Below are 26,451 nucleotides of genomic sequence, written 5' to 3'. Positions count from 1 at the left end.
AAATTTCCTTGTACGAATACTTTTTGCTCTCACTGTGTATATATATATATATACTACAAATATATATATATATATATATATATATATATATATGTATTGTGGAACATTTCAAAAAAATATCAGCAAATATCGACTAATAGGCAGGATTGATAAAAATCTTTAAACCGTTTAAAACATGTTTAATTGATGTTTAAACAGTATTATAAAAAAACATGTTTAAGCATGTATGAAGCATTAAAAACATGTTTGAAAAAAACTATATTTTGTTCTTAAAAAAAAAAACATCTCTTATCACATAACCCTGTTAATAGGCGAAAAGCGTGCGAGAGGCATTAGTGTGGAGTAACGTCGCGAGGCCGAGTACCGGTTGTAACGGTACGTTACTGTATTGTGCATTATCTATAAATTGCGTTTCTCACTGTGTGTACGTGCATAGACAGCGCGTTTTTCTTCAGCCTTGAGAACACCGCGAGCCCGTTATGCACACGCGTGCTTATCTGCGTTTCAATCGCTATTACTGCCGGTATGAAAGTGCGAGTCCATAGTGAAAAGTATGACACGGTAATGACATAAGATTCTCGATTGGGCGGGGAGGTCGGGACTCAGGAAATTAACGCGCCGCAATTAATTTTAGTTTTCTACGAAACTCAGGAATGCATTGTTTCGAAACCTTAACGGCACATCAAACAATTCCGTCTCTCTCAATATCGCGATTAAGAGGATGCAAGCGTAATTCGCCTTGAGATCTCTGAGATATTGCGGTGTTACTGGTATTTTCTCCCTCTCTTCTAGAGATTTCTTCTTAAAATGTAAATGAGAAAACTCGTTGTTGCTTCTAATTTTCTAATTTTCATTTCAAGTATTTTAACAATTAAGTAGCACTCGAATAACTTTCTGATACAGTCGTTAGATGTACTTTAATGTTCTCTTCAATATATATATGTTACAGACGAAAAAATTCGTAAATTGTTAATGAGGAATTTATTTTAACGAAAAATAATTCGGGAAATAAAACGGAAAATGAAAGTGTAATTAAAAAAATATGAAAGAAATATTACACGCAATTAATATTTTTATACAAAAGTATATAGTAATATTTGGAACTTTGTTTAATTATTTTAATACACAGAACATTTTTGAAAAGTACATTTCATATTTTTACGAGATATAAATTCTATAACTTATATAAATTAAAGTTAAAGATTACATTTTGCTCTATTACATTTTCTTGATTTTGTAAAAAAATTTGTATTTTTTTCTACAGCTCGACTCGCGTTGTTTCCTGTTTAGACTTTTAATATCGCAGATTGAAAAAGGGGATACTTGCATCAGTTTGTTAGACATAAGTCTCTCGCCACCGAGAGAGCGAGCCGCGCGTAAACGTTGCGGGCGCGGAGAAAGTTGGCTTAAATAATAACGTATTCGTGGGTTTTTTTTAAACAAATGCACCGTTGGCATTACGTCAGGGGTGCAGTCGCTCGAGGTGCGCGCACGTAATGCAGCCGTGGAAGCGTGGGAGCCGCGGGCCGCCGAGTATAAGTGCGAGAGCGGCTTCCTCTCACGTCCTCGCAGCCACGCTTTATCTCGCCGTTTATAAATAAGGCGACCTCTCTCTTTCTCTCGGTGGAGAAGAAGGAGGAGGAGGTACGCGTTGCTCAGTTCCGGCTTCCAGTCGCCCGAGTCTCTATTAATACTCGATCCCCTTAGTCTCTCCGTTCTCTCTCTCTCTCTCTCTCTCTCTCTCTCTCTCTCTCTCTCTCTTCTTTTCCTCTTCTCACTCTACAGCCTCTCTTTCACCTCGTTCGTCGATCCGTTACTCAATCCTTCTGTCTTCCCGCCACTTCGCGCGCACGCTTCTTCCATTAGCAATTCCCAAGCAAATCGTACACTCCACGAGTCCGTTCTGGATGAGATTCTGTGTTAGGATTTAGTTGCTAAACGAAGGCATCTGGATATTGAAGGATGAGAAATTGTAATGGCTTCTCATTGTTCTCTACAACTCTGTTATCGCGAATCATAGACTATATAGAAAATCCTTTTTTAGCTCTCTCAAAGTTGAAAAATTTACACGATCTTTTTTACGAATTTTATTGTATTGATAAAACAATGTAAAATTATTGTGTCGTAATATTTTGGATTAAAAATTTAAATAAATTTTTATTTTCAAGCTGCATTTTTGCAAGACAAAAACGCTATTAGATTGTCTAATTTTAATTGACGATTTATCTGTTTTCTGTATTTACCTATGATGATATGATTTTATACCCTCTTATTTATTTTTATTAATATTTCATAATATTAAGTTGATAATTATGAAATAAAAACAAGAGAGAACATTTGATTTTTCGTCCTTCCTGGATACCTCCAGAAATTTTCGTTTGCGGTATACCGGTTTAGGTGAGCGCATAATTGGGTTTACGGTCCAATGCACGCACGCACGCGCGCACGCACGCACGCACGCACGCACGTATGTACATACGTACGTGGTCCCGCCGTATAGATAACACTGTTGTTCGACACCATTGTAACCAACAGGCATTTGCGTGAGGCAGGAATGTCCACGGTCACGTCTAATCACGGTTAATCGGTATTCTAATCACGCAGCCACAACCAAATCGAGATAATCGATCGCGGTCAACGCTGCGATCCCGCGTTCGTGTACTCGAAGCAAACGCTTGAACAAAGCGTCGTAACGTAATTAAGTGATTACGATTAGCTACGGCTGTCGAATAATTTTCTCCTCCTGTGATTCACGATATAAACAGTTGATAGCCATACCGTATGCTCGACAACCGGAAATGATTGTAAAAGAATTATAATTGATTATCTTTCATTTTTTAAATACACTGAGAGAAAAGTGTTTGGTGTTCGTGACTATAAATTGCATGGTAAAATATGATTAATGTAATGTAATATATGTTACTTGTTAGTAATAATAATCATATATATATTCTCTCGAACATAAAAAAATTGTATTATAAGTTATGATCATTTCAAATATTAATATAGCAAAATAAATGTAAATAATAAATAAAATAAACATTTTTTATTATTTATTTCATTTAGTAAATTATAGTGAACAAAATTATTTTCTTAAATTCTCTTACTATTTATGTGGTAATAATAATTAAAAAATATGTTAAGAAAAAACTGAAGATTTTCAAGTAGTGTGTATGTGATTATTATTAACAGTACAATTGACTGTACTTCGACAAAACATTTCCCGTAGTCTTATGAACATTAAATAGCATCCGGTTCTCATATTGTTCCATCATGACACAATTCTGAGAAATTTCCATTTAAAGTTGCAAATATTTTTACATATTTTGTCATATTGTAATTACGCTGCCTGGGGAAATTTTATTGCAATCAAAATTAAATATGTTGTTAAAACTTTCAATCCATAAAAGAAATTTCTTTGTGCCAATTATGATTAACGAGATATTCATGGTTAAGTATGGAATTTATTGGACAAAAATGAATTTATCACTCATGATTTACCAAATTGCTTTCAATTATGTTTAATTAATCTTAAAGGTTTTTTAGGCCGTTGTATATAAAATTAACGAATTTAAAATTATGAAAGATATCTATACATTTTGCAACAATTTGATCAGTTTTTTTTCAAGTGATATCCGTCATATTGAATCTACCATTTTAAATTTCACGTTTAACGTCATTTTAATGTCACGTTTAACATTTGATTTAGATACAACAGCCTAAAAACCTTTTAAGTTTAAATAAATACAGTTCTAATTAAATCATTAATGACTTGGTTTACAACTTTTCTGTAACAGACTCCATATTTGACTAAGACTATATTATTAAGCGTTGCCGACATTAAAAAGTCCTTTTAAAAGCTGTATTAACGACATAATTACTTAATTTTGATTACAATGACACTTTTCCAGTATGTTATACAATATCGCAGTGTTATAATATGACAAAATACATAAAATACAAAAAATAGCCCTTTTTTGCAAGTAGACTTGCTTTCTCAAAAATTATGACGTGATGACGCAATTTGGAAAACGCACATATTCATATATTCGGCATTCAAAAAAATTATAAAAAAATGTTTAGTGTTATTCTGGTGTTCGAGGAAAAGTAATTTTTTATTGAACAGTGTTATATTTGCATGATTAAAATAATTAAAATATATAGTTGTCTAAAAAAAATGACTATAAATCATAGTTAAATTATGATTGTAATCATTTTTCAACGTATAAAAATGTAAATGCCTTTCGACAGTTTTGTTATTCGCATGATTTGCATCATTGCTTTTCTTTAACCAGCCTTTTACCATCTTTAATCACAAATATACTTTATTTTTATTGTTTTTAATTAAACATTTTTCAATATTGAGTAAGGAATCAACCAATGAGATTAAATAATTAGTTTTTTATTTTTATGCAAAATGTCGATATATAACTTCTAATATATTCCTATTATATCTATATCGTTATATCTATATCGTAATATATATTGCATACTTAAACAAAACATACTTTAAAATGTTTATAAAAAATTATTTTAAATTCAATAAAAATGTACACTAGTCAAGAAGTAATCAATTTAACAGTACGTGTTATATATCTACCACAGCTTTGAATTAGATAATATCACTGACGCCACTTATCTCTAATCTTGAGCACTAAAGATCCTGCTACTTCTCACCACTTTACTCTAACATATTGAAGCAAGTATGTTACAGTAATACAATAGTGAAAGCGATTTCTATAACATTCTAAACGCATGTAAATCTTACAATTAGACAAATCGATGCATATCGTTGTAAGACAACGATATCACTTGTAATATTCTAGAAGGTAATTCTAGAACACGTTGTTGAAGGTAATTCTAGACACACTTTTATTTATTAACGGAAAATCTTCGTTTATCTTAATATGTCTGTGACAACAACGGGATATGATAATTCTTATCGCGTTGAGAGAAAAAATAAATTGCACGCAGCCTCGCAATCGTGACTTTGTCAATAAATCATCGATTTATAGATTAACAGAATGTCATTAGGCTAGCTATTTCAAATTAGCCTCTCCCCTGTTAAGATCCCGAATTGACCTCGAGCGGATAAAACACGTCAATTATTCGAATTTTATTTCGTATATTTCTTTGTGATGATAAAAATTATATATATTAATTTTCTTAACAAATTATAATATAGATATATATATATATAAATGAATAAAGTTAATTTTATAAATATAGACATGATGAATAATGATATGTTATAGACGTTTCATTGTTCGTTAAATTAAATAAGTGTCAGATACCTCGTTATAATATTCGAATATAACATTCAACGCATTTCATTATCAAGATTAAATTATGATCATGAACCATTTAATTGTTTACTAATTTTTCCAAGCAGGCGTTAATGTGTTTGTTAGCATTTAAATGGTTAATAACGTAACGAGCATTCGTTTATATGTAATTTAAAGAAGTCAAGTGTCGTAAACTCTTTATTACAATTACAACACGCGTCACTAAAAACTAATTTTCTTGAGTATTTAAAGTACACCGGCAGGATAAAACCGCGTCGCAGACAGGCACGTACAAAATGTTTATGATAATTGTAAATTATGAGAGAATACGAGTATCAAGATAAAAGAACCGGCGTGAAATACAGTATCTAGCTTCTACGTTAAACACGTGTTAGATCACGTTGTTTTAAGAGCTTTCAAGAATTCGCGCATTAATTTTAAGGGGTATGGAATAAAAAGTACATTAAAGATGATAAATTCTCATTAAAAATTTATAGTATTGCTCTCATTTATTCTAACGAAGAATTTTAAATAATGATCTGCTTGCGTTTTAAAGCGAATTATTATTCGCTGTCATAATTTATTGTCACATTTATAATTTTAACATTATTTTGCTTGTCATCACGATCTGCAATTGTAAATATTACAGTTTTATCTATCAAATGCTATTAAGTTTTAACATCTTACGAATGTTTTATAAGTTTTGAATTTTAATAAGCAAATTATATAAAGATTAGGAAAAGTAATTAAATTAAATATATAGAAAAGTTATGATGTGTATTAAATCTTTATTAATAATTTCTATTAATTACGAATTTTTTCCAGAGAAAAAATAATTAGCCTGACAAACCATCAGAGTTTAATTACATTTGCAATCCAGACTCTTAACGACTGGAATCGTATCACGAAAGTTTAAATTTTCACGAATATTTTACCGGGTTCCAAAGACATAGAGCTCGCACCTGAAAGGTATGCCACGGTAACGGTGAAAGGCGAATAACACAAGTGCCTCCGAAGTCGCGTAATGTTTCCGTCTAATAACAGTGGTAACTGCTGAAACTCATTATTACAATTATTATAAACTTAACGCCCCGTTTATTATCATTTATTAGTTCGCCGTGTAATAGTCATCGGCGCGTAAAGAAGGCAGCCTTCTGTCATCTTCTCGATTTACGTAATGAGACCGTTTGCACGGACTGTCTGACCGTTATTACGGTTCATCAATAATACAAATCTCTTGCGCTAAAAGCAGACCTGTCCAATTCCCGTGACGGCATCCGCGCGCGTGGAATTGATCTCGTTACTGACTTACGCTACGAACAAGATCCTTATTTACATGCACCGTGAAATAGCATCGTGAATTCTCGCTGTACCTATCCGACAATCGTTTCCTGCCTTCTTTCTCTCTTGTTTAACGGATTCGCCTATTTAGTATTTCATTTTATTATCGGATTGTGACATATATCCGTCCGGCCGTAGCACGGTGCGGCGTCTTGCCGATATCTGCGAAAAAAGTTGTCCGTTATAAACAGGTTTTGCCGTACAGACGTTCGTGAAATATTTATTCGACAAGCAGAAAAATTTCGGATTAATTGCGTTAGTACATTAGGATCGATTCTCTGATAAAAAAAAAAATAAAAAAAAAAAAAACACCGAAGCATATTGATACCGCTTCATTGTGGCGGTTTTCAATTTTCTATACACGTCGGTTCTGCTCTCTCTGTAAGTACTAAGCTCCAGCTGCTGCCAGAATTTGATATCGGCCAAATGGATACATTGTTCTAACCGCGGTTACAATATGAGAGCGCATTGGATATTTGATTTATCCGAGATCAAACTTGGAAACTTTTAAACTTGTCACGCGAAAATCTTTGCCAGATGTTAACTTTCAATAATAGAATAAGCTATAATAGAGCTTTCCGTCAGCGAGTAACATTGATTATAATTGTATAGTTTGCAGCCACTGTACTTTTCGTCGTGTATTTATAGTCCTTAAGAATTATAGCCAGGATAGTCGAGGACAATGCAATATCCTTGAATACGATTGAAAGGCTAGCATATATTATGTATTTCGAAATAGCACGGTTTAATGAAGAGGTAGATATCGGAAAAATTTATAGCGTTGCAACGATACAATTTTAATCAATTTTAGAACTGTCATGTCGTATAAATCAAGTAGAGAAGCGCGGTTTTACAATACTCGCCTTTAAAAGGTTACAGAATAGACGACAAATTCACGATTTATCAAATATATATATCAGAAATAAAAGCTTAACATTGTTCCTGCTAAAGATTCATCCTTTTTAATACATTCAACTTCTGAATATTTAACTTGAACCCGTCTTGTAAATTCCTTTTTAAATCAAATCTTTATTAAACTGCGCCTTCCATAAATGAAATTTGAAATGTTCCGGGTCGGACATGCGACATTTTCATATTTTCATCTTACGTTGAAGTCACAGGTCAAAGATTCGATGGCAAGCTGAAGATTAGACCAAGGCAGGGAAATCGGAAGACGTTATTAATAGGCCTGATCGTACCGCGTGGGAACCGAATCACTGCTGGAACTAATTGTCACGGGTGTGTACGACTCACGGTCGGTCAGGGTCGGTGAGCGCAGGAGTTCCGTCGCGACCGGAAGTCTCCGCGGGCTTTTCGACGATGTCGAGGAAACGAAGTACCGCGGTACGATGAATAATGCTATCGTGTCATCGGCACGTCCGTTTCACGATATCGCTCGTGGTTCTCGTGAGTCAGAAAGAGGCGGTCAGTGCGCGCTACAAAGATTAAGATCGAGAAGTGTTCAACCTCGACATTAGCGTGCGTGAAAAAAAGACCGATTTTTATCAATTTTGCAATTGCACGGTATGTAAGAGAAAAGATCCATAACGAATGATATATCTTGTTCTGTGACTGATTATCTAAATCACCTTCTTTTCTAAATCATTTTAAAATCATTTAAAAGTGCGATCTGAAATTGGAAAATTTTAGGAAAATTTTATTGCAATTTACCGCTTACATTATAGAGATTATTGCATTTTAATTAAGTATATCAATTAAATTAGAGAAATATTACGTTTTACAGATTTGTGACATATTTAGATAACATTGTAATATTCTTTGTCCTCCCATATATAAAATGAATAATAATATATTATGTAAAGGTATCGCTATGATATGTATAACACTTCTTACATTTCTTTTCGGTTCGTAACGCTCGTGGTCAGAATGGCAAGTTCTTTTTATATAGTCGCTGGCGAGTCGTTGCGACGGATAATTTGCCCGTTAAGAGCATTCTCGAATTAACTCATGTTCCCTCTTACTTACAACGAGCTCGCGCGAAACTATTTTCGCTACGCCTCGGGTACGCGCGCAGGAAGCAGCAACGATTTCCACAAGATGACGTAATTTCGCGCAATGAGTCTGACAATGAGCGACGACGAAGCCGGCGCGAAAATTACGCGAAGAAGAGGAAGAAGGCGACGTCGACGACGAAGCGGAGTAGGAAGTGACGCGATGCAGAATCACGCGGACTTACCGGAAATAATCTCATCGGAAAATAACGCGTCATCCATTGCTGGCTTGCAAGGAGTACGAAGACTATCTGATATACGGGAATGGAGTAAGACTCGTACACGAATGCAAGTGCGTGACGGTTTTTTTTTATTCCTTCTTTTTTTCTAACGACAACAGTTTTTTTGTGCGACGAGCGTTTTAACGCGCGATTGGTCTTATTTAGATAATGGCGATATAAATAACCGCCAGCGGCTTAACGATAATAAATGGTTTACTTAGCTATCATAAACTTGCTATGAACCGCCTTTTAATTTTCCCGAGTTTTTTAAATAAAATCAAAGTACCGTATATCTTTCGAAATTACAGCGATTAATCAGAAAAACCGTCGAACCATTATAATTTTATAAATATTTTCTTCTGTTAAATTTAAACAGCTGATACAAATGTTTGTGCGGAATATATTATATTACGGACTTTATTTACTCTTTAAACTCTTTGGAGAGAGAAATCTCGTTCTTAGAAATTAACAGTTGAGCCATTCTTTTTCAATCCTGGCTCAATCGCCATCCTTTGTCACTTTAGAATTAGATTCCACTTCGAAGATTTGAAAGAGTATAATATTAATAAGCTATTATTAATGAATAAACAGTTGAATAGTTAATCCAATACAATGGAATGATCCAATCTTATGACAGTTACACTCGTCATCATCTATTACCATGATAGATGTTATCGTTGTGACTATCATTAAACACCGACGAGTCATCGGAGTTGGTTACTCAGCTTGCGACTCCGACCGACCTCCCCCTTTTTTTCCCTTCTTCTCGTGGATAGAATTCGAATGAAGAACTCGATTAACCGGCGTTCAAACTATTCCAGGAAGAAATTCCTGCGTACGGACGGAAGTCGGAATATCTTCGTTCGCGTGCGGCATCATCACGTTCGCCAGATACACGAAGCGACGTTTACTGAGAAATAAAACATCGCGTTTGTAAAGAATGATAATTAGACTCGCCATCACCTTTTTCCGTGTTTTAATTATTGGGTCAGATAAATGCAAATAATGTTCATACAGTGGGAGCGAAAGCATATTTTTACATTCGAACAATCGTTAATCTTACTTATAAAATGATGGCTTACGATTATACTTGAGATTTGTAGAAATAGATGTCCAAGAGAATATCTCTTTTATCAAAATAATTTCCCGAAATTTCACATTTATACGCCAATTCTACGTTGATTCTCGGTTTGAATTGCTGAGTAATACGTTTCGTAATAAGTATTTCGTATACTTTTTCGTCGCACGTAACGCTCTTCCTCTTCTTTTTATTTTCGTGTCTCTTGAAATAAGCGCGAACGAACGTCTCTCGAGACCCTTCCCTCGTTTTCTCGTACTTGACGCAAGTTCGACGCTCCCTCACTTTACCCCGACCGCCACCGCCACCGCCACCAACCGCCACCGCCCTCGCTATGTTCCCTAGAAAGAGGAGAACTCTGGAAATCCTGGCGAGGAACGTCGGTTCCGGTGGGCGGCAGGCGGCGGTAGAAACTCATGGGGGCGGGAAGGGCGGCCTCCCCGGCTGGGAGGCATTTCATTTCCTTGGCGACTTCCGGCAAACGCGACGCTTCCGCCATATCGGGGCCGACGCCGACGCCACCGTCGACGTCGAGTCTGTTCGTGTTCCTGCGCTCCCTGGTTCCGGTTCCGGTCTCCCCCGTCCGCGTCCACCCCCGCGGTGCCCATCGTCGTCTCGACTCGAGCTTCCACCCACGCCCCCGGGCGCACCGAGTCCTTCCGCTCCCTCTCTCCGACGTTCTCCTTTCGCTTCCGTTCGTGCCGTCCCTGCACCCCTCGGCGCCGTGCTTTTCCGCCACCCCCGCTAGTGCTGCTCTTCCTTCCAACCCGTCTGCGACACCCATACTACCGTACCGTTAACGTTACCAGCACTATTACCATTTAATAGTGTCACTGATGTGGTTGGATCGAAAACGTATCGTTTAAAATATGCTTATTTCAGTGGAAAAGAACTAAGCGATAACAACATGATAAATCAACATGGTAACACAATTTTAGTAAACACACATTTTTTAGTAAATCTATTATTCATTCTGTTAATGTCGGTAAATATTAATTTGGGCTTAAAATTACGTAATTAATAGTTGAATATTTAATAAAAAGTGATTGATAACTTGCTAGTTTTTTCAAGACCAATACTTCGAATTTTAATCGGAGTTGCCACAAAACTGGAAATATCAGGCAAATATCAAAGACTTTTGTAAAATTTTCTGAAAAATTAAAATTCTTGACTTTAAAGAGTAATATGTGTACATCGCATCTGCGCAGTTTTGGTATAGTACCAACTTAATTAAATGCAAATGGCATCAGTAACGTTAATGGTAATTCACGTTGCTTATGTTAAACTGCTCTCTCAACAAAATATTTGACGGTTTCCAAATCAGAACGAAACTACAATAAAATGTCAGAATATTATTAAAATGGATCAGGGAAAATCATGAAATTTTTCTCTGGAAATGAGGAAAAAGTTATGGAATTTCATGATTGAGGAATTTGTGTTAACTCCTGATTTTATATTGGAGTCATGTTAAACAGTTTTTTTTTTCCATTTAATTCACATGCACACATAATGATAAATAATTTATACTAAATTAATTACTTATTAACAATTAATTAATTCATACTAAACAATTAATTTTTTCACAATTTTGACTATTTTTCAACATATACATTATTATGTACGTACATCAGATAACTGAAATAACGTCGATAGAACTAAATATTTTTAACGGATAACATTCTTCAAATCTGATATACATTACAATATAAAGTCTAAAAGGGTTAATGTTACTGATGTATCAGCAAATAACGTTCATTGATTCGCGTATGTGCAATAACGGAATAGGACAGCTGCTATTATAATTAAATATATCAAAATAACAGCGATTTTTTTTTTAATAACGAAATAAGGAAAAAAGTGTCGATTGTTCATTGAACTTCGCGATGGATTAACGCGACGTGTCTTTTCGAGACGTCGGATCGATTGGGGATGGTAGGAGGGTGGGTGGGAAATCTTGATCAATATGCGACACGCGCGTCCGATTATTTCGAGATCCACTTAACTTCGCCAATGCCGACGCCGACGCCGACGCGTTGACGAGAGCGCGGATATACCCACCTCCTGCTCCTCAGTTCTCCGGCGGTATTTCATGTAACGGGAGGAATTGGTATGCCCGCGCGTGTCGCGGGATTACGTATTCTCGATGAGAAACCGAGCGGTTCGTGCACTTACCCCGGATGTACGTGTACACTGCGACACGCCGCGCCGCGAGGAACGGGCTTTAAGCACCTGTCGCGCGCGACGTTTTCTTGACTTCGCGGTGCCAACGAACTCGCCGCGATACACCCGGAATATATTTCGCATTGGGGAAAAAGGGCGCTTCTTTCGAGTCGAGTTTACTTGCGACCTGGTGTCAATAGCCAGTGTCTTTCACGGGGCGAAGTCTCTTCACTGAAGAGACTGGAGAAAATGGATTATCGATGAAGTCGCTCGCGTGTCTCATTTAAAAGTATACACATAATGTATTCCTTATCGAATATATATGAGAATGAAAGTAAGAGTCATTAAGTAAAAATTGTTACATGAAAGAACGTGATGAAAGAATGTTATCTATTTTTATAAGAGAATTACGATCGGAGAATATAATGAACTCTATAATTTGCATAGAGATAAACAATGTATAAAATGATGGTATTTTGTCTGACGATGTTTATCAAGTCTAACAAGTAGATGGCCTGCTCATCTTAAAATACATTAAGGACATTGTAAATAATTATTTTTATATTTGATATCGTTATATTTTCTGACTTTTTTTCATACATAAATTAATAAATTTTTTTGTATTGATTATACTACACAGACGCATCTCAGAAATTATGTATAAAATATATTTGCTCTGAATCGCCTGTCATTAATTTATATTTATTTATTATATCTCGAGAGCTCAATTTATCTTATTTTATTTATTTAAAATATATTATATTGTACGCCTAATTATGCATAAAAGAAGATGTACTCGTATAGCTTAAATTATATCAAGGAATACAAATGGTTTTGAATCGAAAAAAAAAAAAAAGAAAAAAGTAAGTAAGATTCCCTCGTGATATGTAAGCGATTAAATTACGTCGATTTATGCACACGCGAAGCGAATGGGCGCAGAGAGAAATAAACGAGACAAACACGAACCTGCCGCGAGAAAGTCGTTGGTTTTTGTGAGAGAAGTCAGAGAAGTAATTATCGAAGGACGGGCACACGAGGGAGGACGGACGCGAAGGAACGCACGTGTGTCGCATTCAGCCCTCGGCGCGATGGGGGTAACCTTTCACACAGCCGGGATAATATAAGTTTCCACGAGAGAGGAAAAGAACGAAGAACGTTTCTTCTCCAGAGCTTTGGCCCGCCTCCGCTTCCATAATGTCCTCTCTGTAATACGAGAGAGAGCACGAAATTGAGGCGTTTATATCCCACGATTAAGAAGTTTTGTAATATTGTATTTTTTGCTAAACTCGCCTCGTCGATCTCTGTCAAAGTGACGCTTGTGAAACATTACAGGGAAACCGCGAAGTCGCGCATTATGTCGACGTACTTTTTTGCTAAACTTTCGCGCGACCATCGCAATCGTGATATTGTTACGTCGAATTCTAATACGCAATATTTCTACTACGCAATATTTTAGATTTGAAGTTGATAGATTCTCTCCGGTGAATATTGAGTGAATTTTCCCATCTGAAAAATATTTGAAACATCTAATTAAAACTGTAATGGGGTGGAATTTTAAGAGATGTTTAAATTGGGTTTTTTTTGCTATTAAAAACGATGCTGGCTCACTTCAAAATTCTCACTTTGAATTCTCTGTATAAATATTTTATTTCGCGCTTTTCCGATTCTGCTTGTTTTCTTTAAATCGACTCCCTATAATAGACTTCCTAAAACTCGTCGATAGGTAAGGGGAAATAGAGAATCGTACATATTTCTCTTGAAGTCCCTATAATAGGTTGTCGCAGGTGAAAAGAAAGGAATCATCCTCGATAGGACGAAGTCTTTCAAAAATGTTGGGTAGATTCTTCCGACCCTTTGCAGGATGAACATTGAACACGATTCCAGATCGTTTCAACAGGTATCGCCCTTCGCGGGATCGAGACTGTGGAATTTCTCGACCGGAACACAATATGGTGATCACATGCTTGACCAGATTGCCGTCGCTCTTTTCATATGAAAGCTATCTTGTATTAAAAATAACCAGAAAAAATGACGCAGATATAATAAAAAGTGGTTTTCTTTTTATTAAAGTGTTTAATTTGCTTTTACGTCTATTTTTTATTATTAGATTAACAGGTGATTAAAATAATACAAAACATAGAAACATTTTTATTTAAAAAAAAATTGTGGATGTTTGATTTCTCTTAAATTATCTTGGTGGTCGAATAAATAATTTCAGAAATCAAATATTGAAAACTATTTTAATTATATGTAATATAAAAATTTTCGTAACAAATTAGTTTAGTTTTCTAAATTGTCACAAAAAAATCGGAAAATCTAATCTGCATATGATTCATCATTAGCATGTAATATTATTTAGAAAATACTTGTGAAAGAAACAAAAAATACCATATGACGATCGATCTTCACGCATTTCAAGATAATCGACTTTCCAAAATTTTTCTCATTGTGATGTCAGGCAGCGCTAGACATAAAATAGATGATTAAATACAATATGGTCGTTAGTTGAACTCGAGTTGACCAGCGAACACTGAAAAATCTGGAAAATTTTCGGTGATTTACGAGCTGAAACTTAGTATCGACTTAGTTGCTGGATGACGAAGGAAATTCCAAAATTTCATGCATTGTGGACGATGGTGCGTCTCGACGATTGTTCTAACAGCAGTTGGAAAAGTTAACTGCTGATCGGTCGTGAGTGATAAACGAGCTTGTGAAATCTTAAGACAGCGGTTCAAAAAGAATTAGATTTTAATGTCACACGCAGGAATTTTAGAAAACTTACGATCTGCGTTTAAGTTTTAGTCTATTGAATTATTGTTACAAAGAGAAAAACCAGATCATATTTCTTATTTCAAATTGAATCTTTTTTTAATTGCATCGTCTATCTTCCTTTCTCAATTAACTTTCTGCTACAATATTAGTTATTTGGAAACTACATCGAATACAATCAAAGAAAAATGTTTTCTACATTGATTTTTTTTTTATGATTAAATTTACAAGAAGCCTCTGTAGAAAGAGGGGCGACTGGCGACTTATTCTCACGAGATAGTTTTGCACGCGACGAGTTTCGGAAAAGTGGCATTAAATTTTATTCCGTCACGACGAACGCGACGATATGTCGCGCGAAGACAGGAGGATGTTGTAGCAGCAAGTGTATCGACCCTAAAGTGCACAACCTGCGACACTCTAAGATCAGGGTGTTTTCTTCCACGGGGTCGCCCGTAAAAATGGAGGAACGTTCCCGACAAGAGAGGAGAGCAACGCAGCGGTATACGTCATCCGACACTCTTGCAGGTCCCCAGGGTGGGTTAAACGGTATCATCCCCATATGGAAGGGTCCGTACCACGTCGTAAACCACACGGGGCACCATCTGCGCTCGTTTCAACGTCCCGCTACCGCCTTTTCCATGAACCTGTCCGCGTCCGTAAAATGCGTCGACGACAAAGCATCACGCATGATGCAACACGAATGCGTTCAGTAGCTTGCACACGCAGGACAGATTTATCATCATAAGTCTCAAAAAAATTTTTTAGAAGTACGGCGTTGCGAGAGTAGGGGAAATATGTGATGTTTTATAACGACTATATTTGATAGATGGTGACAATTTAAAAAGAAATCGTTAAAATGTTTTTTTCTCTGTCAAAATTTAATTTTATTTTAATGTCACTTGAATAACATTTTACGTATTTTAGCAGTTAATTTTGATGCTATAGTAAGTATATTGGATATTAATTGTAGAAAATTTCGTTTGTTTTTTTTTTTTTTTTGGTATTTTTACAGACATGTGTGCAAAATTTTTAGTTTTAAATTACAAAATTTTTGTTACATTATCTCGGTTTTTGAAAAATGATATTTATGCGTAGAATCATATTACATGCTTCCCTGAACGGGCATACATATGCGACAGTTAAACTCCAGGAGGTCCAGATATGTAGGCAGGACTGTGATACACATGGGACCTCCCTGCACGTTGTTGGAAAAAGATCATATAAAAACCACGGTTTGTTTAAAGATCACTATTTCCTTTCAGGCACTTTCACCCACTTTTTTCCCCTCTAGCATAACTTTAGAACATCCAGACGACACGATGTATCGATTTCGCAGCCTTGTTTCATTCCTCGTTAAGATTTCAATCGTAGTATATGTAGTGTAGGTGATCAATATTTAACGTACTTGACCTCTGAACCTTAACTCCTTCAGATTCTGCGCACATTATAATGTACATTAAATTTGAAGACATTATCCGTTGACATTATTTAATTTTATCCACATCATCTGATTGTGAAATCTAATATATCTACATATGTTGAAAAAATAATCAAAATTTAAAAAAAATTAAATCGTTTAGTACGAGTTACTCGTTAAAGTGCGCGTGAATTGAAAAAATTTGTTTTAACATGGTTTCAATAAAATCAGATTTGAGGCAGAGATTAAATTTACATTTTAGAAGAACGAAAATTATGCTGTATTAAGAAGAATATCATTAACCTGTATTATTAAGGAACTAGATTCGCTTAAACACATTACGTGCACGCAACCATTGCAGTTTAATTGAATTTTGTCATCTCTTTCTGAACGAAGTCGCCGGACGGCGCTTGGCCTGATGACGAATGAATCCGTATTAGGCGAACATTACGAGATGCGTAACATTTCGAAATAATTGACCGACGCCCGGTTTCCTGTCTGCGGTTGACAGGATCCGGCATGTCCTGAGCGTTTGTAACGTGACTCATGTTTCATGATCATGTCGCAATCGCGATCGCCATTACGGCTGCAATATAACTGACGCCGATGCAGATGTTGACACGGCGCGGCGTCTCGTAAGACCCCGTTTATGTGTCGCGCATAAGCGGATCGTGCGCTTTTGTCGTCAGATTTTATAGCGTCTAATTCACCGCGTTGGCACACTGCCCTGCCGCTTAATGCATATTTCGCTTCCAGAGAACGAATATGTTACGTTGCGCCGTGATATTGCAGTATATATTCATCCAATTGCAAATAAGAGAACTGAATAGCAGGACAAAGATATGAGATATTTTTAATGCACGTCTAAATATTTTTATATTTCTCGAGGATAGAATGACAGTTGAATTGTGCATTTAAAGGAATTCGTCAAATATATGATTCATTAAATCTCTACCAATATTTATCTACGACAATTTTGTATTTTGTTTAGCACGAGTATTTTAAAGAAGTTAGGTACGCGTACAGAATACATACCGTCGCGCGCGAAGCATAATTATATGTATATTGACATTTAATCTATTATATTGACAGTCAATTCCAGAATGTGGTACGATTTCTGTAATTAGCAAATATCATGTTACTCTAGAGAGTAGTCTAATTGTCGACAGAGAGGTAAACATTGTTTTCCATTAGAATCTCTCGATGCGGATTGAATTGTGTGGAAACATTGCTATATATCTCGCGGGCGAAACCTCGGTGACGGTGACGGGATAATGGCGAAACGGAGAGGAGCACCGCGTCGGTTTTTCAGCGATCAGAAAGGGCGTAAGTCCGCCTCCGCCATGTGTTATACGACATGCGGAACGATGGAGAGATGGTAAAAAAGCATCACAGCGCGGCATGCAGGGGTAGAGAAGGCAAAATGGATCGAGGGTGTTGCGAGGGGTTGAATTATAAAGATGAAAGCCGTTGTCAATAGGGAGGTCCACCGCCACCCTTCTCTTTATCCTCTTTTGCACCATCTACGGGACCGAGAGAGCGTTCTGTCTCTCTCTCTCTCTCTCTCTCTCTCTCTCTCTCTCTCTCTCTCTCTCTCTCTCTCTCTCTTGCACAGTGTGCTCTCTTTTCTTTTTTTTTTTTGCCCTCCTCTCTTTTCCATTTCTCTTACGCGTCCGTTTCCACCAATAGTAATACGACCCGTATCTCTCAAAACCGGCGCCGGAACCGTCGTTCCAATAGCGATGAGTTTTCAGATCTGTCTACTGTACCCTACAAGATAAGATACGCGCCGTAGTAATGAAGCACGGCGGCTGAAACTTTGTAACTGCTGGTTTCTAGCTTCGTTTTACCAGTCCTGCTTTTCGCATAAATATGTCGAACAAAGTTCGGATAGCACATCGCTCGTCAATTATTACTTATTTTTCTGTTCTGCACAGCGAACATTTTTATCGTCTGTTTATAGAATTTGTTCTAAAAATTGATATCTAAGCGCAATTATGTATTTTATCAATTTCTTATAACTTCTATTTAAACCGTCGATCTTCTCTCTCCTGAATTACACATAATGCGTTATTAAAGCGAATTAAATCCGATCAATCTCTTTTAGAATCTGGTAAGCATTACGAAAGTGGTGAATTTACTTCGACGAATAAAAAAAAAAAGCAATCATTCATTCGACAAGCTTATTACGTTTCTCATACGAAATCACGGGGATCAAAAGAGAAATATCTAATGGATAACTTCTCATCTGATGAAATCATGTGATAATGAATTAAAGCGAAGAGCATCGTGAACAGGATATTGAAATAAGCATAATGCGTGTAACGCGATATTCGCACTTTGTAAGAGATCAACGAGATAGTTCTTTCCATGACTTTTCCATCGCGCACGTTGATCCCGGCAATAGGTCGGGCTACAAAGACCGGTTCTTTCCGAGATGTTCGCGCGATCGTAGATCACAAGAGGATCTCGTTGAGATCGTCGCCATCGTTCTCCGACTACAAACGAATCTCGTTAGAGATCGTTGCCGCGAGGCCGAGTCTGTAATTTCTGTCTGTAATTTCAGGGCCGTACTCGGTCATATGCTTTTCTCACGACTTTATATATATATATATATATGCGACTTTGTTTTCCAATCTCTTCGGCTGGATATTTTTATGTTTTACTTTGAGAATTTAACGTTCTACGATAAGTTATAAGATAAAAATTTTATCACGTTGAAAAAGAGTCGGAGTCATATTCGTTCTCACAAATCAATTTTGAGTACGATGTAACGTAAAAAGTCATGGTAGTTATTTAGATTTTTCAACACTAAAAAAAAACATATACATGAAAAAAGAATAAAGCTTTCCGGATTAATCCCCTGTTTTGATACGCGGACCGATGCCGGACGTCAATTTCGCGCGATTTATATTTTTTTTTCCGCCGATGCAACAATAGCTAACTGTCCCTTTGAGGACGTGATGCACGCAAAAGGGAGGATGATCGAATCGGTCATTCGTTTCAACCCTTGACATCCTACTGACTCGGAAAACGAGACGCGCGTCGCGAGACGGATCGGTTCGCGACGCGCGCCTCGAAAATCGCCGTGTAATTCCGATTGCCGGTTCGAAGCCGGCTTATGTTTTCCGACTCGAAAGGGGAGAATGCCAGCTCGGTGGTAGCATTGTGGCGGCATTGTGCTGGCGATTATGCGTGTGCAACTCTGCCCGGGGATACGTGGGAGCGACCGGGTGTGAGCCGCGAATCCGTAACGAATTTATTTTGGTGACGTTCACCCTATATGGGATATTGGCGAAATCGCTTGATCCGCGAGATTACGACGGAGTCAAAAACGGATATTATTTTTTTACAAAGAATTATACACATAGGTATCCACCATGAACATCGAATTAATGACTACAATCTTTTTCTATTAATATCAAGTACCAGCTTTTACATCCTTGCATTTCTATAATTCTTGAATACATTATTATTTTAACAGTTGAAGTAATTTCGAATGTAATTTTAGATATGTATTAAAATATAAATGTACGTCGAAACATATGAATCATTAAATTAGTTAATAAGATACTTAAGCGGATCTCTGATATTTTTATTATATGACTGAAATTCACCGAAATAGCAAAAAAAAAGAAATAAAAAAATAAAAATTCATTAAAATTTAATTAATTTTGCCGTTACACATTGATTTAATAGTAATTTTTCATCTGTTTTGATGAGCAATAAATCTTTATATTAAATCACTCTAAAATGTGTATTGGCAATTTTTTTTAATAAAACAATCCTTATATTTTGAACAAAATCAAAAAATGTTTAAAGATATCTCATTTTAAATATTCACATTAAATATTCATATTAAATGTACTAATTGAAGAAAAAAACGGTATCGCTAGCTTCGTCAACACTTAATTCCCCGAAAAGTCAAACGCGCTATCGGAGGAAGAGTTCGATCTCTGAATCTCTCAAAAGGAGCCTGACGAAGTTCGTTAAGGGAGAGAGACGACTCGCGCTAAAAAGAGGGAGGAAGAAGAAAAAAAGAAAACGAGCGACGGGTGAAATCTCGCGGGAGAGAATAATGACCCGTCGATCCGATCGACGATTATAAATTGCGGCACGCAGCTGGAACTATCGACGCCGTTGCTCGCGCACGGATGGACGAACGATGTACCGGTGTCTTGCCGGATCGATCGATCAGCTGACCGTCATCATGGATCCGTCGATGTTCCTCCTCTGTTATTAGATAGACAAAGAATTTTGCATGAATATCATTTGGCGGACATGTGACGTTAGACAAAACGGATTCCGGAATGGACCAAAAATAATAACTTTAGTTCGCAAGAAATTAAACGTGGAATATTTTTCTTGCGCCGGACTTCGCATCCATCAACAAATTTTTGGCTAAAATTTTGTTCAATTATCGGACAACTTTATAATTAATTTTTCCTTGTTTATTTCGCTTTCTTTCTCCGTTTTTCATCGATTTCAATACGAAAGAATAGGAGGATACGAGAATTTAATCGACTTAACGGAAAAAATCATTTACAATGTAATAAAAAAAAAAGAATGTGATTCTCTGTCATTATTAGTTTATTTTTCAATAATAACTTTTAACGATCAGCGCGTGCTAAACGTTTTTCTGCCATCCGCGGCGGATACGTATACGTATGTATATGTATAAGTGCCGATGATTGCATATAGAGCGCTTTTAGCAAATTGAGCGTTTGCGCGTCGTTCGTGCTCGTGCGTACAAAAATCCGGCGAGGCCCCGTTAGCCTAATTAGCCGGTTGCATCTCGCGGCCAGAAAGATTGTCGCGCCGCGTCGCGCCAGCTCGAAAAGTGAGGAGGTGATTCGAGCGTGGAGTTGAGCGTGCGAAGAGGTCTCATTCGAAACAATTGCTGCCGGTCCATCAAGCTTCATCAGGGTGATTAGCGAACGACGTACCCCGCGGGTCGTCCCTTTAGATTAGCCACAGCAGTGTCCTCCCGCTCTCACCCGGTCCCCTCCCTTCTCGTTTGCCAGCCTCCGTCGTCTCCACCTTCTCTCCACGCCTTCGTCTTCTTCTCGTTCTCATCTCGTGCGATCGTGCCGCTCGTTCCAGCCACCAATGAGCGTTGCATGTCGGTCAATGACACGCGCGAACACGCGGACAAAGTGGCACGTCGACGTCACGCAGAGGTTCCTTCTTCCATTCCTCTCTTTCCTCTCGTGGCTCTTCCCTTTTTCTTCTTCTTCTTCTTCTTCTTCTTCTTCTTCTAATATCATCGTTGTCTTTTTATCGTCCGGAGCGTGTTTAAATTAACGATAGGAATGAGAAGAGAGAGAAGAGGAAGCGTACATACGGAAATCATAGGCTACTCCTTCAAGAGTCGTTAAAATCCGCATCACGATAAGATTGGTTTCATCAAGTATTACATCATTAGACATTCAACTGCTATTATCGCACCTATTCGTAATGCTGCGATAACTTTAACCGATATTTAATCGAAATCTTAAAGCTCACTGAGAGGAGATAAAATGGAAATATTTCGTTGAAAGTAATTTGAGAGAGAGAGAGAGAGAGAGAGAGAGAGAGATTTCTTCCTGAAAATAGATTTTTTTATTAACATATGCATTTATTATTGCTTCGCAGAATAATAATCTATTACTGGAAGTAGTCTATAAAAACAAAAGCACGTGATACACTTAATTTTCCTCGTTTCCTGAAATCGTCTCAACTACAATCTGTTTAAGTTAATAACTGTGATGCGATGGCAGGATCGAGAGGAAACGAAAGTATCTTCCGTATGCAAGAGCAGCATTGTAGAATGTAATGCGTGCTTTATTTTTACACTTCTTTATTAGTATGTCGCTCGTCTCGTCGCTATCATTATCCCGTTAATAACGTATTATCAAGACAGGAACATCCGTCTATATATTTTCTTTTTCATTTTAATTTCTAGTCGCTCCAGGACATATTTAAAGACGAGCAATTATATCGTATTTACATAAATAAGATTACAGTAAAACTAAATTAAAGGTTTTCGTATAATAATATGTTTTATGCAGTCTACATACAGATACGTGGATAAATATTTTTGATTGCTGTCTCCGCTATGATTATAGAAACGGATGGAAAGGTAATGGTCGAAGGAAATGAAATGCATATATCTTCCTTAAAGCGCATTAAATATTGATTTTATTGATTTCATTTAGTCTCCATTGATTTTATTTAGTCTTATTCTGTATGCCTTTTTGAAAAGTACATAATATCATAAATCATTATTACTCATATTAAAATGATTATCTTTTGAAACAGAGAATTTATATCTCTCTTGGATTTTAATCATCTTGTAATAAGTTGTGCGTGCGCGTGTATGTGAAAAATATTAAGAATTAAACATGCTTTAAACATACAAGAGTTACATCTCTACAATATTTACAATAATTTCAAAGATATAATACCTTCTTAAAAATTCATCTTTTTAGCTTTTTAATTTGTTAGTTATTACCTAATCTTAATATTTTTTATCTATACAAGATGCTTAAATTTCTGAAAAAATAAATTTTTTGTTTAAAGGGATGATTATATTGTCATAGAATATTTTTTAATATTAAAAATTTGCAATTTATATATATGTTGTTTTTAAATTTTAAATCGATTTTAATAAAAGAAAAGTTCTTATAGACACATATGTCCGATATTGTTGAACAGTGTCGTTATTCAATAGAAATAGAAGACATCGAAAGCTGAATCTCTTTGAAGAAACCTAAATTAAATTTTATGAGTTCGAAGAGTTGGTTATTGATGTGGGAAAAATCGTGGTTAGGTCTCAGTGATAAGCTTCGTGATTAAATTACATGGAATCGATCGCATTCGCTATATATGTTGTGTGATCTATTTATTATCTATCAACTAAGCGTTTTTACTTTTCTACTATTAGTGCGTGTCTCTCTCTCTCCTTTCATTTTATACTTATTATTTTTATCAGAATAGTTATGGCATGACCTTATTGCGTTGTTTTCTTAATCCGTAATTTTCAAGAAATAGCTGATTAATTAAAAAGAATGAAAATTTTTTACTCAAGAGATATAATATATCTTATAAAATTATATACATATATCTTTAATGCATGAAATATTTTTTATGTAATAATTTCTATAAATATGTATGTAATGTAGAACTGCTACGATTGTATATGCATAATTTGAGAAATTATTGTGTGTGTATGTGTGTGCGCGCACGCGCATCAGGGTTGATAAAAAAACAGGTTAAATGTTCGCAAACATAGTAAAAAACCATGTTAAAAACATCGATTAAGCATATTTTAAATATGTTTAATCGATGTTTTTAACGTTTTTTTAATAATAACGTTTGAAGCATGTATAAAGCATTAAAAACATCTTTAAAGAAAAACACACAACTTTGTGCTTCGTTTTAAAAAAAAAAAATAAATTATCTTTTGCCAGTTTTGATATACATATTTTAATGAACAAATAATTTGTTTTTTAATATATGCTACATATGATTATAATATAATATAACATAATAATAATCTATTATAAAATATAATTAAAGAAATTATTTAATGGAAATTTTACCCGTTCAAGAGGATATAAAAAAGATTTCTACTTTTTTTTTAATGATATCTTCTCTTTCTCTCTAACATTCGCAATAATGTTTGTCACACGTCGTTCATAGCGGGGCTTTAACTGTCCGTTGGACAGACATTATCAATGCATCCCGATCGATTTTCGTGGTTCGATAGTGTGACGTGGTCGCTATTTCTCGGCGGGAGCCCAGTTTCCTGGACCAATGACCACGCGACGAAGGGGAGCGGGGGACGACAAAAATCCGTGGGGTCTCTGCCGGCCGAGAGTAGTCCAACTACCCCTCCTGCAGGATAAGCCGAGATTGATTCGGCGAGTAAGAGGAGGGGGAACGACGACCGGCACCCCCGGGGGACCGATCCCAGCTGCGCCAGGAATGACTAATACGCGAAACGCTCTCGGGGTGCGTCCGCGTCTAGGGGTGGTAAACGAGAGATGCAGGGGGTGGATGCACCCGAACTTGTGATCGACGGTTAAAGCGGACTTAGCACCCTTTTCTCAATTTTTGTCGACGAAGTTTTAAACTCTATTTGAACAGACTGGTCTAGCGAAGTCATAATTTTTTCCGCATAACACTTGCAATTAATTCTGTAAATGACACGCGCAGATGGGAATTCGCACCAGCAAAATTTCCAACTTGTGAATATTTGAGAAAATTGGTTTTGCTTAGTACACATGTTTGAATGAATAACGTTTTGTTTTTCGAAAATAACTTAATATTACTAATCTCGATTAGTTAAAAAATCTTGCATAGGCAAATATACATATAGGTTTTACTTTAATTTTATTTTTAAGGGACGACGTATTAGTTGCATGATTAATTGCGAGGACTTTGTTGGGAAAATCTGAATAGAAAAAAAATCTAATAAGATATTCGTCTTAACAACATGGTTCTGCTATAAATAAAAACACCTATTAATCTTTTTTATTATACTGAGGATATCTCAAAAATAAGGATTAACACGTTAATTAATTGTATTTGATCTGTTAATATATATATATTTCACGCGCAAATATATCCTGCGTTGGCTCACATTGGCTTATTTCGAGTTTCTGATTTATTTCTCGGAGCCTTATTCGGTTACGTATTGTCTAATACAAGAGATTCCGCTGATGTAGAATATACATCAAACGTTTCTTATCTATAATTTTCTCCATTTGAATTCAAAATTATTCGCAACGTAGCAGTTTATTGGCATCAACGCTGTCCGGCAATTCTACATGCGGCTCTCTTCTCTAAGCGCCTAAGTGCCAAATGCCTCGGCAAGAAGAAAGATATCCCGATGCACGAGCGGGTGACGCGCCACCGAGCACGTCGGACTAAGTGGGAACGTCTCTCCGACCATTACTTCACCTCGTGCTCGAGCGGATTCTGACTCCACGGGTTAATTCGACGGGATTGCGGCGACGGGGAGGGGGCGGTGAGGGCAATCAAATGACCGATTGACAGAGAAGAGAACCGAGATAGAGAGAACGCGTGCGTGCACACGAGAGAGGCGACGGTTTAGAGCGAACGCGGAGGAGAGGAGAGAAGTAGAGGGAGGAGTTGCTCTCGAGATATGTGGGAGCCACTCGGTCTCTTCGTACACACAGATAGTTTCGAACAACTTTAATTGATTTTAGGGGGACGCGCGATCGTACCGTAACGCGACAGTCGATCGTACTCGTTCTTGACCGTACGAATCACAAACGCGCGCCCGAACAGATCAACGAACATTTTCAGTTAGTTAAAACCTGAATTAACTTTAGGAACAGAAAGATATTTGCAATTCGATAAAGTTTAACGAGATCGAAAATTACGTATTGCTAATCTTTTATATATATATACATATATATAATGTTTTCTAAGATGATTATTTTACAGATTATATTTTAGTTTCATGATAATCAAGCTTTTTGCGTTATCTTGTTAAATTTCCTAATTATTGTATAAGTCATGTGCAAATATTTTTCTGCTTATAGGAAGTACGAGCAGGTTTTATTCGAATATGATGAACGCGCGTCGTTGCGCCGACATGAGGTAAAGCTTCCGATTTCTCTAGAGACGCTGCGGAGCGTTGAATGGACAGCGTTCGTAGGTTCAAAACTAGAACGGAAGCCGGTACCCTATAGTTCTCCCCACAATCGATATGAGGCAACGCGGACCGGACTTCCATCCCCTGGAAACGAGGTCGCGCGGCTCCCAAAGGGTGACATAGGGAGAAAAAGACGGGGATGTCGAGAGGGGGGCCCGACGAAGGTTCGGCCGAGGGCTGAACTTGTTTGTCGGAAGCGTAGGTTCCCTGCTAATGCCCTGGTTAGTACTCCGGTTTCCTTTGTGCCACCCCACATATAGGCAATGGCGTCGCCCAACCCTCCGGACCATGTCCCAGGTCGGTTTCATCCCCCGCGCGCGTTCAAACCATGCGGTGCACCCTTCCACGCGCAGCCACCATGGTAACACACCCCCGGGTCTATGCAATCTAAGTCCCGTCCACGCGTCCTATTTAAGCGGACCACGTGCCGAGGAATAGGGGAAAGAGAGAGAGAGAGAGAAAGAGAGAGAGGGAAAATCTCGCGGAGAAATCGATTTTTCG

General features: G+C 36.9%; 1 protein-coding gene across 1 annotated transcript in view; it reads left to right on the top strand.

Moving 5' to 3' along the window:
• The window catches only part of LOC108750466, a 129,372-nt gene that overhangs the window by 38,077 nt on the left and 64,844 nt on the right, over positions 1-26,451 (top strand). The gene's annotated exons all lie outside the window — the stretch shown is intronic.

Source organism: Trachymyrmex septentrionalis, unplaced genomic scaffold (assembly GCF_001594115.1).
Source record: "Trachymyrmex septentrionalis isolate Tsep2-gDNA-1 unplaced genomic scaffold, Tsep1.0 scaffold37, whole genome shotgun sequence".
NCBI classification, from domain to species: Eukaryota; Metazoa; Arthropoda; class Insecta; order Hymenoptera; family Formicidae; genus Trachymyrmex; species Trachymyrmex septentrionalis.
Note: the sequence above shows the minus strand (reverse complement) of the source record. Positions and strands in the feature narration are given on the sequence as shown.